The sequence below is a fragment of the Microcaecilia unicolor genome, chromosome 4 (assembly GCF_901765095.1).
Source record: "Microcaecilia unicolor chromosome 4, aMicUni1.1, whole genome shotgun sequence".
Lineage (NCBI taxonomy): Eukaryota > Metazoa > Chordata > Amphibia > Gymnophiona > Siphonopidae > Microcaecilia > Microcaecilia unicolor.
This window is the reverse complement of record NC_044034.1, coordinates 292,167,271-292,185,588: the sequence shown is the minus strand read 5'-3', so window position 1 is coordinate 292,185,588 and position 18,318 is coordinate 292,167,271.

Here is an 18,318-nt window from a genome sequence, read left to right as displayed (position 1 = left end):
AAAAAGTGTCATATAAAAAGAGGGAAAACTTACCCTTAGCTGAGAAAATCCAGTACTGCTGTACACCATGATGGAAGAACACATCTATGATGTCACCAATGTAAATGGAAAGGATTCAGGAGTTGCACAAATTTAAAGCATTGATATTCAGGAAGTGACTTTTGAATGATTATTTGTAAACTGTAACTTGTAAATTTCTACTCTGTGTTTTTTAAAATAAAATGCAGTTGGAGAGGAACCATATTAGAAATTGCATCTATTGTGAAAACTGAATTTTTGTAAATGTTTTACTGGCGATCGTGGTTATATGGTGGTGCGCATATTTCACGTATCTAATGTTATTGACTATATCAAGTGTAGATACGTCAATCTGAAAGAAAGAAATTTAAACCAATTAGCTTTGAAGCTACGTCGCACCATAGAGTGTCACTGGGATCGAATTTTATGGATATGTATCAAATAAAAAACGTGAATGAATTTATGGATTGAATCACAACACGGCTTCTACATAGGTGTATGGCGGGTTGTACGAGTGAAACTCATAAAATGTGATACACTGGATTGTAGAGATGAGCCGCATAAAATATTTGTTGGAAATAATAACCAATGCTCATTTTCTAACTTGCCAGGAAATATTGCTGATTAAAAATATAATTGATAAAAATAAATTGATAAAATATGTGTATAAAAACAATAAGTGTCAAATGAAATGACTGAAAAATAATGTGTGAGAACAAATTCTAACGATCCGACTGCATGGAAAATCTTGCCATCAGGAATAATGCTCGTTAAAAATGAAGTGAAGTCAAATGGATTGATGTCGCAGCTGTGCCAACCAATAAAATGTAAAAACAAAATGTTTTTTGAGACCAAAAAACATATATTAAAATGACTGAAGAATGATGATTTGTACAGCGTCTGTAATTCGTGGCGCAAAGTTGATGCAGTTGATTGTAATGAAGTGACTTCCTGAATTTATCGTAAATCTAAAACATAGTGGAAAAAGCTTAACTTTATAAATAAAAGAAATAAAAAATAGAAGTAAAAGAGGAATATAAAAATGAAATGGTATGAAATGGTAAGTTAGAAAACACTGCATAATAAAATACGTAAATATAAGAGATACGCAGAGCATCAATTAATGTTTAAATGAATTGAAAAATGCCTAAATATGATTATGGGTATATAGTAATACTTACAAAAAAGTAAAGCATCAACTGATATGTGAATGAATTGATTGACTAAGTTAAAGAATGCCATAAATATAATTGTTGGTTAAAAATAAAATTGTATACAATAAATGTGTAAAACACTGCACGAGTGGCACCATACATGTAAAGAAAACAAAGAACACAAAAATCATCAAATAATATATGAATGAATTAAAAAATGCCTAAATATAATCATAATGTATAGTTCATACATAAGAAAGAAAAACGTCAAATGATATATAAATGAATTGAACAATGCCATAAATATAATTGTTGCTTAAAATGGAATTATTTGACATTGCAGGCCTGAACAAAAACGATGCGCTTGTCTTGAAAACAGGGGTGATGCTCCAGAATCAGCCAGAACTTCTTGAAAGTACTCTTGATTTGTGGACATGTAGGAAAACTTCAAGGTACATACAAGATCTGGTGGTAAAAGAGGTAAAAAAACATTTTCCACATACATTTACAGACAATGATTATCAGGTCTATGAGTACACACTATTCATAGCATTTTTTTACTTGTTTTTAGTTTGCATATTTGTTTGTCCGATTCTAAACATATTGGATTGTTTATCACCTGTTACTCAGCAAGACTTGGGGAGAAAACATGTTCCCTCCCCAACAGAGATACACAGCAATTCACCAGTTTATCTGCCAAATTACTTTGTTGTGATCCCCTTTGACCCCTTTTGACTCCAATGCTGAGGATAAAGTGACCAGATACCTTATGATTTAGCTGCAATTTCTCTACATATAAGAGGTAAAATCAAAATTGGATCATCATGTCATGTACAACATAGAGCTATTTGATGACCTTATATATTCCTGTAATATTACAGGCTGTGACTGAGGACATGATTATGACATCACTGTAACTTGGGATATGATTGTGATGTCAAAGGCTGTTACATTAAGGGGCTCATTTTCAAAACAGAAAAACATCCAAAAAGCAGCTCAAAGCAGCATTTGGATGTTTATTTGCCAAAATATCCAAATTGCTATTTTTGAAACACATTTTAAAGAAAGTTTTCGATGCAGTTCGTCTGCAGTGCATCCAAATCACAAGGGGGCATGTTGTGAGCGGGATTTGGGGATTCTCAAATTTGGACATTTTTCCTGACATAATGGAGCAAAATAAAAACACCCAGGGCTACAATTAAGATGTTTTGGTCTATTTTTATCATTACTAAATCTGAAAAAGGTGCCCTAAATGACCAGATGACCACTGGAGGGATTAAGGCATGACCCTCTTACTCCCCCATTCATCATGGACCCCCTCCCACCTCACAAAGATGTAAAAGAAACAATACATACTAGGATCTATGACAGCATCAGATGTTATGGCCAATCTTATTAGAGCAGCAAACAGGTCTCTGGAGTAGCCTAGTGGTCGGTGCAGTGCACTGTAGAGAAGGGGACTCAGGCCCATATCCCATTCTAACTGTTACACTTGTGGGAGAAAGTGTGAGCAGTGGCGTTCTGTGGTTGCCTGACACCCAGGGCGGATCACCACTGCTCCCCCCTCCCCCCCGGGTGCAGGGCAACACGGCACAGCACCCCCCACCCCACACAGTCCCCACTTGCCTTCCAAGTTCCAGCTCCGTCCACCCCAGCGTGGTGCCGTCTCCTCCCCCCCCCCCCCGACGCAGTCCCCACCTGCCAACCAGGTTCCAGCTCCGTCCACCCCAGCGTGGCACCTCACATCTGCAGTGCTGCTGTAAAAAGAAGAAAATCACCTCATCGTCGGCCCTTCCCTCACTGTGTCCCACCCTCGAGGAAATAGGAAGTTATGTCAGAGGGCGGGACACTGAGGGAAGGGCCGACGACAAGGTGATTTTCTTCTTTTTACAGCAGTGCTGCAGATGCGAGGCGCCACGCTGGGGTGGACGGAGCTGGAACCTGGTTGGCAGGTGGGGACTGCGTCGGGGGAAGGGGTGTGGAAGCAGTTCCATGCCAAGGGGGGTGTGGATGGATGGAGCAGAGCACCCCCCCACACCCGTTGACACCCAGGGTGGACCGCCCCCACCGCCCCACCCTTGCTACGCCACTGAGTGTGAGCCCTCCAAAACCCACCAAAAACCCACTGTACCCACATATAGGTTACACCTGCAGCCATAAGGGCTATTGTACTGATGTATAGTTGGGTAAGTAGGTTTTTGGTGGGTTTTGTAGGGCTCCCCATACAATATAAGGGGGCAATGGTGAGATGTGTACCTGGGACCCTTTATGTGAAGTTCATTCACTGCAGTGCCCCTTAGGGTGTGCCACTGCTCTGCTTGGATGTCTGTGTTGCCAGTGTACTAAGAATGTTGGCTCTTCCTACATCCAAAAAGATAGATAAACAGAGCACAACAACATCTCGCAAATGGCTATTTTTGAAACAAAAAGATAGGTGTTTTTCTGTTTCGAAAATGGCCATGTTCACTACTGGATTTTTGGACATTTTCTGCAAAATGTCCAAAGTCGGATTCAGATGTCATATCAAAAATGCCCCACCCTGTGTGATTATGGCATTGCTGTTACTGGATCTATAACTGTGATATATTACATAATCCAATAAATAAATACATTTTAGAGCAATTACTCTATACTAAGTTTTATACTATTTCCACAATAATGACATTCTATAGTCCTTTCTCTCCTTAGATCACTGATCACATCTCAGACCCTATCCTCCTGCCACCCCTATCTAGCCTTTCAGGTTTCCCTCTCCTTGCAGACCCCTCAGAGCTCCTGAGGTCCTGGGGATGGCAGTGGAAGAGAAGGGCATGGAGATCCTGCGGGGAGAGGGGGGTAACATGGCACTGACAATGCTGGAGGTGGCATTAGCTGAAATTCATCACTGGGTGCACAAATAGGTGAGAGTTTTCATTTAGACAGAAGCTATTGGAGGGAGCGAAAGCAGCTGAGAGAACTCTTCTATTGGCTAGAACCAGTGGAAGGAAGCACAGGCAGCTGGGAGCAAGGAGGTTTAATAACAGGAAACAGCATAACATTAAAAAGAAGCCATTTCTTCTCCCCCCCCCCCCCCCCCCCGCCCTATAGCCACCATATTGACCAAAACAAAACAATTGCTATCGCTATTGAAAACAATAGCAAACTTGTGAGGTTTGATTAAATCTCTTAGGTTTTACATTTTCTCTGTTAGGAAGGGATCGGTGGGGGGGGGGGGTGTAAGCACAGTTGGCGGGTGGGGGGTTTAGGGAGTTATCAAGGGGTCTGTGAAGGTGGGAGGGATATATTCAAAATGTATTTGTCAGTGCTCCAGAGCTTACTTTGTTATTTGCAGTGCTGTATTGTGGATTTCAGTGCTGCGCTATATGCCCTTATTTTTTTTATTTATAATGATAATAAAGATATTTCTATATAAAAAGAAAAAAAGTAAAGCATATAACACAGCACTAAAATCAACAATACAGCATTGCAAATAACAAAGCAAGCTCTGGAGCACTGACAAATACATTTTTAATATAACTCCCCCTTCACAGACCCCTCAAAAACTCCCCAACCCCACCCCCAAACTCCCTTTACATCACCCCTAATCCCCTCCTAACAGAGAGAATGTAAAATCTAGGAGCTTAATAAAACCTCACATGCTTACTATTGTTTTCAATAGTGAAAGCAATTGTTTTGTTCTGGCCAATATGGCAGCACACTCTGCCCACTGCCTTCAGCCCACATAATGGATGAGATAGGCTCATGCCATCTCCTGTCATTAAACCTCCTTGGCTGGGACTAGAATCAGTGGAGGGAAATACATGTAGCTGGGACAATTATATTGGCTAGAACCAGTGGAAAGAAGCACAGGCAACTGGGAGAGCTCTTCTGTTAGAAAGGGCAGTGAAAATGACCACAGAAAGCTGGAAGGGGTCTTCTATTGGCCAGAGGAAATGGAAGGAAATTTCCCTTTATTTGTCTAGTGTGATAAAGCAGCTGAATAAGTCACTTAAGAATGTGGTGTGGAATTCACAAGCAGTGACACAACATCAAATTTTTTTTCTATTAATGTTTGACAGTCTAAATGTTTATGTTTAACTCATCTTCCCTATTCTTTATACTTGTTTTCTTAATTTTCTGCAGTAGTACAAAGTTGCACATTTTTCTCTACAACCTTACAAAGTCCTCCCTATACAGGCACTGCCACAACTATAGTCAAAGGAAGGTCCTCTCCAAAATCAGCTGATATAAATAGCACCCTCAAATGATTTAAGGTAGTCAGTTTAGTAAACCCATGCTGAGATCATGTTAGACCAGAAATTAATAACACCCTGCTGCTTCTCCTCCTCCCTCCTGACTCTAGGAGACAATAAGGGTAAGTTCAAGGGTATCTGATGCCCTAAGTCAGTCATTCCCAACCCAATCCTCGGGGCACACCTAGTCCCATTGGGTTTTCAGGCTATCCACAATGAATATTAATGAGTTAGATTTGCATGCAATTGAGGCATGACATGCAAATCTCTCATGCACATTCATTGTGGGCATCCCGAAAACCTGATGGGACTGCGTTGGGAATGGCTGCCCTTCAGTCATGCCCCCCCCCCCCCCCCCGGGGACAGTGTGAGGCCCTTTCTCATTGTGTGCAACATATCCCTTTTCCTACTACCACCAAGTATCTACCATCACACCTTCCCTACCCCCTCCAAATATCTGGTCTCTCCCATTCCTTACCCCCTCCAAGTGTCCAGCCTGTGCAATTTCCATATCTTCTCCCTCTCCAAGAGTCCAGCATCTCCCCTTCCCTTCCATACCCCATTCACCCCAAAATGTTCAGCATCTCCTCTTCCCCAAGAAAAATCCATTCTAGAGCTGTACCAGCTGTATTAATACTTTACATTTATCAGTGTGACACTTGCATGGAGGTCTGATGAAGGTCCTTTCTTCATCTATCCATGCTATATTCATACTTTAAATCATGTTTTTCAGACCTGTTCTTGGATCTCCTCAACCAGTTGGATTTTCATAAACACCTTATATTTTTTTCTCTTCGCCAGTCTTCGTTACACTAGATTACTGTTCTGTTATTGAGCTCCATTCCCTGTCCCCTTATAATTAAATCAAACTAAGAATTTTCCTTTTCCTCTAAACTGAAGCTTTAAACCAAATGGGTTGAATCAAGTCCAGTATGACCCAAGTCACCAACAATAAAAACTGTCATTTCATTTGTATCAGTGTGAAGTTTGCATAAAACTCTGCTGTTCTGCTATCCATTCTGTATTCATGCAGTTCATGTATTGATGATGCTCATGAAGAGCTCTGCTGAAAATCTGGTCTTCTGCTATCCATGCTGTGTTCATGCCTTACTTGTTTAGTGTGATGCTTATGTGGGGCAGTGGCGTTCCCAGGGGGGCTGACACCCGGGGCGGATCGCCGATGCGCCCCGCCCCCGGGTGCAGCGCCCCCCGGATGCAGCGCCCCCCACGGCGAAAGGACACCCCCCCCCCCGGCGAAAGGACCCCCCCCCCCCCGGGTGCCCGCCTGTCCTTCCTTCGTTCCATGCTCCCTCTGCCCCGGAACAGGAACCTGTTCCAGGGCAGAGGGAGCATGGAATGAAGGAAGGACAGGCGCGTGCGGAACCCCCTCAGCGGCGTGCACCCGGGGCGGACCGCACCCACTGCCCCCCCAGGAACGCCACTGATGTGGGGCTCTGATGAAGCTCTGCTCTTCAACTGTCTATGTTATATTAACATATTACCTGTATCAATGTCTTATTTGCATGGGACTCTGATAAAGATCAGTTCTCCACTCAAGCCTCCAGATTCTATATAGGTCGCCGAAATTTGGGCACAGATCCCATATCCCCATGTAAACTAATTAGTCAATTAGGTATTAGCAATCAATTATTAGACTTAATAAACATTTAATGGGCAGTGTGGTAATGCGTGAATCGAGTTGGGCAGGAGGCCCTCATAAATGTACAGCTAGACCAAGGGGAAGAGAAACAAAACTCTTTTATTAAACCATTACTGCAGCCTGTTATCCCACAGGTACAGTGAACAACAAGAATAGGCTCTTTTACTCCAGTCAACTGTGCAGGCTTGTAAACTACTGGCTTTAACCCTACAGTACAAACACATATGCACCTTTCCTTGCTAGGTTCTACCATATGGGTCTGCCTCCCATAAGACCTCAACAGTATCCTTATATAGCTTAAAAGTCAAGCTTAGCCTACCTTGTATCAGGTTCTGGCAGCATACTTACAAGCTGTGGAGACCCACATTCCAGGGCAGCTTCTCTCCTCCTGGACCTCCCTGGTGGAAACCACTGTGTCAGGACATCCTTGACCTATTCAGCTTCAGGGCTTTTAGCTCCATCTGAGCCCCGCCCCTCTGGTTCAGCAACAGCCCCAGTATCAGGCTCAGCCTCAGCAGACTAGTGCTCCTTGCTGCAAGGAGGCTGAACTGCAACATCTGTGAGGGAGTGCTCTTCATTATACTATCCACTCCCTCACAAGCAGTAATTAGGAATTAGGCTTCAATCTGCCCTGCACCCTATTCCAGGGGCGTAGCCAGACAACAGATTTTGGGTGGGCCTAGGGAAGTAGTAGGTGGGCACCAATTGTTCTCCCCCCCCCCCCCCCCAACCACCACCCAAAAAATATCTCAGCTGGTGGAAAAACGCTTCTTTCCGCCTTGGCAGTCTGAAGCAGGCATGCGCTGAAAACTGAACATACGCAGGTGCCGGTATCAAGGAGAGTAGCGTTTTCGTTACCAGATGGCTGGCCGAGCTTGGGATCCCACAGCTACCCCTAAACATGTGCTATTGTTGGATGGGCCTGAGCCCTAAGTGGGTGGGCCCCGGCCCACCCAGGCCCACCTGTGGCTACGCCACTGCCCTATTCTATAATATGCACACCTAAATTTCATAACATGTAACTCCAAAGGGGAAGTGGCCATGGGAGGGGCATGGGTGTTCCCAGAAATTAGGTACATATATTATAGAATACCTGTATTTGCAGGCCTAACTGCCACTAGTTGGGCATGTACAATTACTTTCAATATACTCAACTTCACCTCAATTATATCCTCATTATAACTGAACACACAGAGGTGCTTTCATAGGATCATCAGATCAGTGTACCAACCTCTAAAATAGCTAAGAGTTATTGTGAGCCAAGCATTTTCAGAGAGGCAGTATCGCAATCCTCATCAATCCCAATTTTTAAATTTTTACTTATGTTTTCATTATAGCACTCACTTATATCATTTATCTTAATTTCTCCATAGTTATCTTTAAATTCCAGATTAATACTTAGCTTTTCAGCCACTGTAGATAATGTACGGTGGAGACCCAATATCACCATAGATCCATGTTTCGCTAGATGCTGTTTCAAGGTAGTCTCCTATTTTCTTGTCAGCGGTTTCAAACTTTGTCCCCATGTCATGTCCCCATGTCATTCTCTACTTCAGCTCAGTCAGAATTGGTCTCTGCTGGACTATGGCTTCCTTTGTATCTACTAAGGGGAGGAGAGATTTTATTTTCCATTTAACCTCCTCCCCCCCCCCCCCCCATCTCTAGTCCTAGTCCTTGCAGCAAAACTTCTCAGCCAAGAGCTACAGATCATGACAGAACCATAAATGAAGCAATTTAGAGTTGAGGATTTGTATGGACTCTTCCACAGTATTCCCAGTATTAGTCACTCCCAGGGGGTAGATGCCTGATTCAGGAATCAAATTCAGACATGTGCATTGCTACTCAGTCGCTTGGCCAGTCCCATCGTGTAGACCAGTGATCTTCAATGTAAGACCCACAGGAGAATGGTGGTCCCCATTGTCATTCTTTTTATTTATTTATTTATTGCCACTGGATACAGGCCACTGCATTAGGCCATTGAACAGTTCGCTTCCTCCGTTGGTCAAGGGGGGGGGGAGTGAAGAGAGAGATAGGATGATGATTCCTGCTCACTAAATCCTCTGTCACTGTCTAACCTCCAATATTCAGTGGCACTAAAGCAGGCAATGCCACTGAACGTTGCCTCGGACTGCCACCAAAAAAATGGGCAGGTCGGGGGTGGTACGGGGGGGGGGGGGACAGCAGAGAGCAGCCCGGGGTTATGTGGGTGCCAGTAAAATTCAACACCAGCACGCACATCACTCACTCAGCCTAATTTATCTCAAAAGCTACCTGAATGGCTGAGGGGTTGGGGGCAGGGGGCATTCTGAGGGAGGGGGTTGCTTCCTGGCCACTGACTGGGGGAGGGGTTTTGTTAGGGCAGGAAGGAGCTCGGGAAGGGGGGCTCAATATTCAGCCAGGGCCTGCATAACTGTCTTATGGCCGCATAAGCTCCAGCGCCCAGCCTGCCCACATTTAGTCCCCAATATTCAGTGCCTGTGCCCGGACAGGGCCCAGCGCTGAATATTGGGGGCTAATTTAACTGGCGATGGCCAAAACACTGACCATTACTGGCTGAATATCGAGGGAACAGCACCTAAATTCTGTAGGATGCAACTACAAAGGGGGTAGGCACAGGAGCAGGTCAAGGGCATATCTTGCAGTTATGCATATAAATTACAGAATTACTATCACTTATGTGTGCAAATGCTGGCTATAAGCACAACATTTACACCAGCTTTTCACATGGCGTTAAGCGTTCAACCTAATGTAGCCACATGTATGCCGACTGACATCCTATTCTAGAATGCCAGTTTTGCGCTCAGTTGCCATTACAGAATTAGTGTTTATCTCCTATATTTTGGCACCTAATTCTTTGGCGCCCTTACTGTCCAAGAAAGACACACTACGGCAACATGCTGAAAACGACTCTCATTAAGAACTACCTACCTCATAAGGGTGAAGGTGGGGGTGGGTGGAGGAACAACAAGAAAAAAACTTTATGAAACTTTTCCTGACCCTTAAACATCTCTTGGTTTCTATCGGCAACCTCTGACCAGGGCAATAACTGGTGGGTGATTATGACCCAGCTGCTGAAGCCAGGAATAATTCTTTCTCTTCTCTTTCTGTTTAGAACAAAGATGTTCAAACAGGAGTATAGCAAAATGCACCAGAGCCCTGGATGTCACTGAAAACAATGTCTCATTTATGTGGAACTTGCTTCCAGGGCTAAGAGCTAATTATGGAGCTCAGTGAGATCACTGTTGTGAATCAGTAAATGTCGGGAGTGTCTGTTATTACTGTGTTAACATACAGAGTGGGGAGTGGAGGAGTGAGTGTGTGTATGTGTGTGTATGTGTGTGTGTGTGGGGGGGGGGGGGGGTTAGGAGCAGAGCTGAGAACAGTGAGCACATGGTTAGCAAAAAAGCATATCGTAAGCCACATTGAGCCTGCAAATAGGTGGGGGAATGTGGGATACAAATGCAATAAATAACAAAAAATAATAATATCGTTCCTAAAATGTATGTCCCAGTGTGTTCTGGTACCAGTAGTCAAGCTTTTCCTCACTGTGAGGAGGTGAATGAAATTATAGACATCAAAGACATCATCCCCTGAATTACCTCAGAAACCAGTACTTCAAAGCCTCCAGTTTTTTCACAGAGTACATCTCTCTCTGCCTTGCTCTCTCCTCCTGACTCCCTTGACCAGTGGTTAACTCTGCCATTATTTATCCCTCTCAAATACCATCTTATTGGCCACTTGCAGTCTCTCTTCCCCTCCACTTTGTGGCATCACTGGAGAAAAGTATTTCAGGGGAGGGGGCACAAGGGAAGTGACCCAGAAATTGGAAAGGCAAGCCAGTAATAGTTCAGCACGTCATAGCCCTCCTCTCTTCCATTTTTGTTAGGTTATATAAAAGATACTATAAGAAAACGTTCCAAAGGCCTTAGAAACCGCTATAGCCAGTTTCATCCACCCAGTAAAACAAGCAACATAATTATTTGATAACATCATTTAATGAATTCCTTCATGTGGGATTGAAATCTCAAGTCTATAGAGCAGTTTTTTTTTTTATTACAAGGCCCTGGAACCAGTGGAGGCTCCCATCAACCCTAAGTGTGGCCCTTTAACTCTTTCCGCATTACACAGTCTCCCCCCACCGTTTCCTCAGACTTGCTGCTGGCGTCCCTCCATAACAGTTATTCTGTTTAATATCTGTGCCACGCAGCTCTCACTGAGCTATACGCTGCCCAGTATTCCACTCTATTCTCATGAGCCTGAGAGCACCATGCCGTTCAGATTTACTGAGAGCTATGTGGCGCTGGCTGGAAGAAAACAGAATCACTATTCAAAAGGTGCCACCACCAACAAGTCTGTAAGGCAGGAGTTCTTAACCAGTGATACTGCACCCCCCATTTATTGGTAGTATAATTGTGTATTTTAGCAATATTAGCAGTTAGCACTGTTAGCAGCTAACAGCGACATATGTAGCTGTTAGTAGTCACTAGCGGACATGTGGTTTGGGAAGGGGGTGCCAGGGTTTCATTGATCAGTTAAAGGGGTGCAGGAACCAAAAAAAGGTTAAGAACTCTTGATCTACACAAAGTATAGAGGGAGATTTAAACTGGAGGGAAGGGGAGAGGCAGCTTAAAGGGGATATCACAGGAGACAGAATGGTGGAGGCTGACAAGGTGTCTGCCATGTTGTCCAGTGATGGTCTTGGCTTTCACATCAAACTTTTTTTGACAGATTGGCCCCTGCTTGGGAAATAGCAAAGATCTTTGCTACAGAGGATGGGACAGAATGTCAATATAAATCCTTCACCCCAGTTCTGTAACATATTCCCCAACAAGGGAATTAGAACATTTGCCTTTATAATTCTGTATACAAAAATCAAATATATAAACGGCGAGTGACCGTACTCACTCACAAATGCGCAGTAGAGACTTCCCTCTCTGCCCCGCCCCGCATCAATACGTGATGACGTGGGCGGGACAGAGAGGGAAGTCTCTACTGGCATGCTGCACACGTCGGAACCGCTCCCCCCCCCCCCCCGGAGTCGCCGCCGCCGCTCCATCTGGCCCGAGCACTGTGAACTTACATCACCACGCAGCAGCAGGCACATCAGCAAAGCTGCCGTCGGGCTTCCTTCTCTGCCTTTGTCCCGCCCTCGCCGACATTACATCACACGAGGGCGGGACACAGGCAGAGAAGGAAGCCCGCCCTGAAGGCAGCTTTGCTGATGTGCCTGCTGCTGCGTGCTGATGTAAGTTTACAGTGCTGCTCGGGCCGGGTGGAGGGGCGGCGGCGGCGACTCTGGGGGAGGCGGGGCGGCGCCGACCTCGGGGGGGGGGGCTCGGAAACTCCCCCATTCCAAAAGTAGCCCGTTTTCACAGGCTCAACGGCTAGTACATACATATTAAAACTGTAGTGTCATCTTAGGAACACTCTCATCTTCCAATGAAAACACTATTAAGTAACCTAAAACCCTGTAAAAAAAAAAAAAAAAGACAATTAAAACCTATATAGCAAATATCATACCAAAACACACTAACTCCCATGATTCAAACTGCAACACTATGAAAAGGCAGGACTGCAAATATTGCACCAGGCCCTAGAACACCATTATATCTCCAATGGGGAAATTCAACAAATCAAACTGCTACAGCTTCCTACACAGAAATGACAAACTAGCTGAATCCATCACCTTGGTCACACACACAGAACATGGAAATACCATCACATAATACAGAATAAGGAACCACAAATTAGAAATAGAAATATGCAAACAGAACTGAAATAAACTTCTACAAAATCTAGAACAAGAAGTCAAATACTGGAAAAAAAAAAAAAAAAGAGAAATGGAAATACATTTCCTCCTGAATTTTATCAATAGAAATCAAACAAAATAAAACATGGAAAAGAAAATAAGATGATACCTTTTTTATTGGACATAACTTAATACATTTCTTGATTAGCTTTCGAAGGTTGCCCTTCTTCGTCAGATCGGAAATAAGCAAATGTGCTGACAGTGTATATAAGTGAAAACATTCAAGCATTACTATGACAGTCTGACAGGGTGGGAGGATGGGGGTGGGTCGGAGGTATGCATGGGGACATCAAAGCATATCATTGATATTCTAACAGGATGGGTGTGGATAGGTGAGGGGTGGGGTGATCAACAGAGACATACAGCTTTATGGTTTATAATGGGCTAGGAACCCCAGATCCTTGTTAAGTCCTTTCTGTTGGGTGTTAAAATATTCAATCATTCTGACTTCAAAGGTCTTACGTTCTTGTATGGTTTTAAAGTTACCTTTCAGTATTCTCACTGTGAAATCACTGGTACAGTGTCCTGGTTCTGTGAAGTGCTGTCCCACCGGGGTGGGGGCCCTACTGGCTGTATTGTTCATGTGATGTCTATGTAAATTGAATCTTGTCTTAAGCATCTGGCCTGTTTCTCCAATATAGCATCCTTCGTTACATTTTTTACACTGAATGATATATACCACATGAACAATACAGCCAGTAGGGCCCCCACCCCGGTGGGACAGCACTTCACAGAACCAGGACACTGTATCAGTGATTTCACAGTGAGAATACTGAAAGGTAACTTTAAAACCATACAAGAACGTAAGACCTTTGAAGTCAGAATGATTGAATATTTTAACACCCAACAGAAAGGACTTAACAAGGACCTGGGGTTCCTAGCCCATTATAAACCATAAAATTGTATGTCTCTGTTGATCACCCTCCCCTCACCTACCCACACCCATCCTGTTAGAATATCAATGATATGCTTTGATGTCCCCATGCATACCTCTGACCCACCCCCATCCTCCCACCCTGTCAGACTATCATAGTAATGCTTGAATGTTTTCACTTATATACACTGTCAGCTAGCACATTTGCTTATTTCCGATCTGACGAAGAAGGGCAACCTTCGAAAGCTAATCAAGAAATGTATTAAGTTATGTCCAATAAAAAAGGTATCATCTTATTTTCTTTTCCATGTTTTATTTTGTTTGATTTCTATTGATAACCTTAAGAGTGGACTAACACGGCTACCACACTCCTCTACTCCTGAATTTTGCAACATACAAAAAAACAGAAGATATGCATAGATCCCAAGCTGACAGAATTCATTCCCTAAAAATGGAGAATTATGTTTTTCTTTTTTACCTTTGTTGTGGAGGAGTAGCCTAGTGGTTAGTGCAGTGGACTTTGATCCTGGGGAACTGAGTTTGAAGCCTACTGCAGCTCCTTGTGACTCTGGGCAAGTTACTTAACCCTCCATTATCCCTGGTACAAAATAAGTACCTGAATATATGTAAACCACTTTGAATGTAGTTGCAAAAACCTCAAAAAGGTGATATGTCCTAGTCCCCTTTCCCGTATTTACTTTTCTTCCTTTGTTGTCTTAGTTCTCTAATTGGTTTGGTCCCATTTACTTTTCCACTCTTCTTGTGTCAGTCTTCTTTTTCTCAGGGTCTCCTTTCCATTTCTGCTTTTTCCTCATGTCTTCTTTCATTCCTCCTTTACATGTTTCTGACACTGTTTCCTTGAAATCTAATTCTCCATTTTGTCTTCTCTACCTCTCTATGCACTCATATGTTTTACCCTTGTTTTCCTATTTTCACCTTTCACTCACTTTCAGCTTTCCATCTCCCAATCTTTCTCCTTTTGCCTCTCTCTTCCCCAGCTTCCTATACCCTCTCTATCTTTCACCAACTCCCTATCCTAAGCTTCCATTTAAACTCTCAGCCCTCATCTACCTTCCTCTGCCTTCCATCTCCCTACCAGCCCCAACTCCTTGGATGTTAATCATTCAATCCCTAATTTAAGCTCATTCCCTTCCAACCTCCTATTATCCCTCTTTCACCTTCTCATTTGCCCCTTTTATACTTTTCACACCCCCTTTAGAGACCTAACCTTTTCCTATCTGATATCTATCCACATCATCCTCTCCCCAGTCCTCTAAGTATTTCATGCCACATATCAATTTCTCTTCACCCTTCATCCCAATCTCATATCTTCATTCCTCCAACCCATCTAACAAACCCTTACTCATACCTATCCAATTAACAGGTTTCTAATGTCCCCCATAATTCATTCAGCACCCAAGTCTCTCTCCATGCCCAAATTCCTTGCCCTTTCCCTCTCCCCAACTCTGTCTCCAACTCTCCATTCTCCCACCCAATCCAAGTCCCTGCTTTTTCCCCTAATTACTAAATCCCTGTTATGTCCTTGCTGTCAATTCCACCAGTCCACAAACATTCCTCTGATCGCCCCTCAGTTCAGCCAGCCAATCTCTGTTGTCCCCCCACACCAGTCCCCAAGTCCCTGCTCTCTTGCACCCCAGTCTTCGAGTCTTATGCTTCTTCTGATCTACGCTCCTAAGTTTTGAGTCCCATCCTTCCTTTGTTCTTCCCCCAGTCCTTGAGTCCTATCCTTGATCTCCCTCAAACCCAATCACACCTCCATTCTTTTTCCCAGTCTTCAAGTTCCATCCTTCCTCTAGTCTCCCCTCTCTCTGTCAGTCCCTGTTTCCATATTCTTTCCTCACTCTCCCCCCCCCCCCCCCCCTTTTTCAGTCTTTTCTTTCTTCTCTCCCAGCTCTGTGCCCCTTGGCTGATAACTCACTACCTCTTTCCCAAGTCTGCTGGGGCTGCTTCTTCTCCTTTAAAGTTCAGGTATAAAATTGAACTGCCACTGTTTGGGGCTCTGTCTCTAAGGAGCTCTGCTCTGCTCAAACATCTGTTTGATCTGCTCAGGTCCCATGTGATTTAAACAGTTGATGTTTGAACCATACAGGGCTCCATACTTACACAGCCCTGCAGTTCAAACAACATCAGTTTTAATCGAGTGGCGGCAATGGCTCTTTCAATCACTGCTTCAGAAAGTGTCCATATTTTGGAGCCACAGCCAGCCAGAACCCATTAAGTTTGGGATGGCAAAGCGGTGGCAAGCCACCCTGTAGTAATGCCCATGTCTCCACTTTCAAGCCCTATCTGAAGACTATTTTATTCATGGAAACATTCCATAAGACTCCATGAGAGATCCCCCAACTAACACAGTATAGGAAGTTTTTGCTAGAAGTGTTTTGAACTACGCATGTGTCGACATCATTTGGAAGGCTTGAGCATGAGAGCAGACATCCTGGCAAGTCCACCCTAGCGCTCCTGTGAATGAATTTGAATTGATCAGGTTAAATATGATGTGAAGACTCAGTATGCAATTGAGGTTTTTAGTATCTGGAACTAATGACACTAATGGACTTTTTAATTTTCTAGAATCTCCTGATGACATGTAGCGAAACATAGCACCATGTCGAGGTTCATCAAGCTGTTTCACATATTTCAGGAAGTAGTGTCACTATAAGGAACACTAAGAAGCAATTGGAATAAAAGGGTTTTAGCACTTTCGCACACAGCATTTGACCAAAAATGGCTATATATATGAACACATCTAGAACAAGCACTGGATCATTGAGAGATCTATATTGATTTGATTAAGATAAGTACTGTTGTCTACACACTATTAAGAGTGGATCCTAGATGTTAGAACTGAAGGAGCAATGATTGAATGGTGATAGCTTGTCCGCTTTTGGCTATGCTTTCAACATCTGAGTCTAGCCCTATTCCTTTGGGGTGACCGTCCACAGCACAAGACAGTGACCTTCTGGTCAGACAACATAGTGGTAGTGGCAGCCATAAACAGGCAGATGGCATGTTGCAAACATAGCAAATTTATTGAGGACATTCGTACTGCGCTGCTTAAAGATTAATGTAACTGCATGCGCGAAATATGTTCCAGTGTGCAAAACAAATAACTGACTCTCTTTTCTGCTCTAAGTGGGTCCTTTTTCAGGAAACTGGCTCCAGAAGCAGACCCAACGGGAATGGCAGACCTAGAACATCTGTGGCTTCTCACACTTCTGAGGCATGGGAGAGCCTATTCCCGGGGCTAACATCGAGTAAAGAGTTTTGCCCAGGACAGGGGATGGAAGGGGGGCCCACAGCCTGAAAACATGATTGTAGACTTTATCATCTCAGAGAAGAAACGGGGTTCGCCCAGGGGGAGGGTCTCCTCCCACCTGTCCGCAGTTGCATTCTTTGCACAGGCAGAAGGGCACCCCAATCCAACAAAAAGGTTCTGGGTAAAAAGAGTTATGGCCGGATGGGCAAGGGAGTCAGGTCCTCACTCCCCAGATACATGCACATCCCCCCCCCCCCCAGGCCACCCTGGACCTGCTTACTTGCTTGTCTCCTCCGCTCTGCTGCCACATCCAAACAGGAAGCACTTCACACAAGAGGCGGGATGAGGCAAAAAAAAGGACCTGTGGCAGACAGAGTAAAGTTAATGCAATAACGCATTAACCTGGCACTGCCGCACACAGGAACAGAAGAGACCACCAAGCCAGTGCCGCCCCCCCCCCCCCCCCCCCCCCTTGGTGGCCCTGCTGTTGTGTTCTCTCATATGTTCTGGATCATCAAAACTGGTGAAAAAAAGCATGTGATTTGGTTGAAAACAGTTTACATGCAAAACAAAATACATTACCAATATATGGAGAATAAATAGCCCACTCTCTCGCCTTACTTGCCCATTGCGCAAGCTACAATGTAGAGACTCCAGATATCAGCTCAAATTTGATCATGTTATGATCATTGTTTCCCAGCAGATCTGACACCGTTACCTCTCATACTATGCCTTGAATTCCACTAAGGATTAGATCCAAAATAGCTCCCCCTCTCGTTGGTTCCTGGACCAGTTGCTAAAAGAAGCAGACATTTATTACACCTAGAAATTTTACCTCCCTAGCACTCCATGATGTATCATTTATCCAGTCAGTATTAGGATAACTGAAATCACCCATTATTATAATGTTGCCCAATTTGCCAGATTTCCTAATTTCATATTTTCATCTGTCTGTTCATTCTATCCTGGTGGATGATAGTACAGCCCTACCAGTATACTCCTTCCCTTCACACATGGAATTTCTATCCGTAATCTATCCTTAAAGATTCCACGCTGCTATCTGTTTCATGTACAATGTTTATTTTGTTTGACTCAATTCCCTCTTTAACATATAGCACAACACCCTCCCCCCCCCCCCCTCCAACTTGATCCACTCTATCATTGTGATTTAATTTGTACCCTGCTAACACAGTGTCCCATTAATTGTCTTCCTTCCACCAGGTCTCTGAAATGCCTATTATATCTACCTCTTCATTTAGTGCTATATACTCCAATTCTCCTATCTTATTTTTAAGGC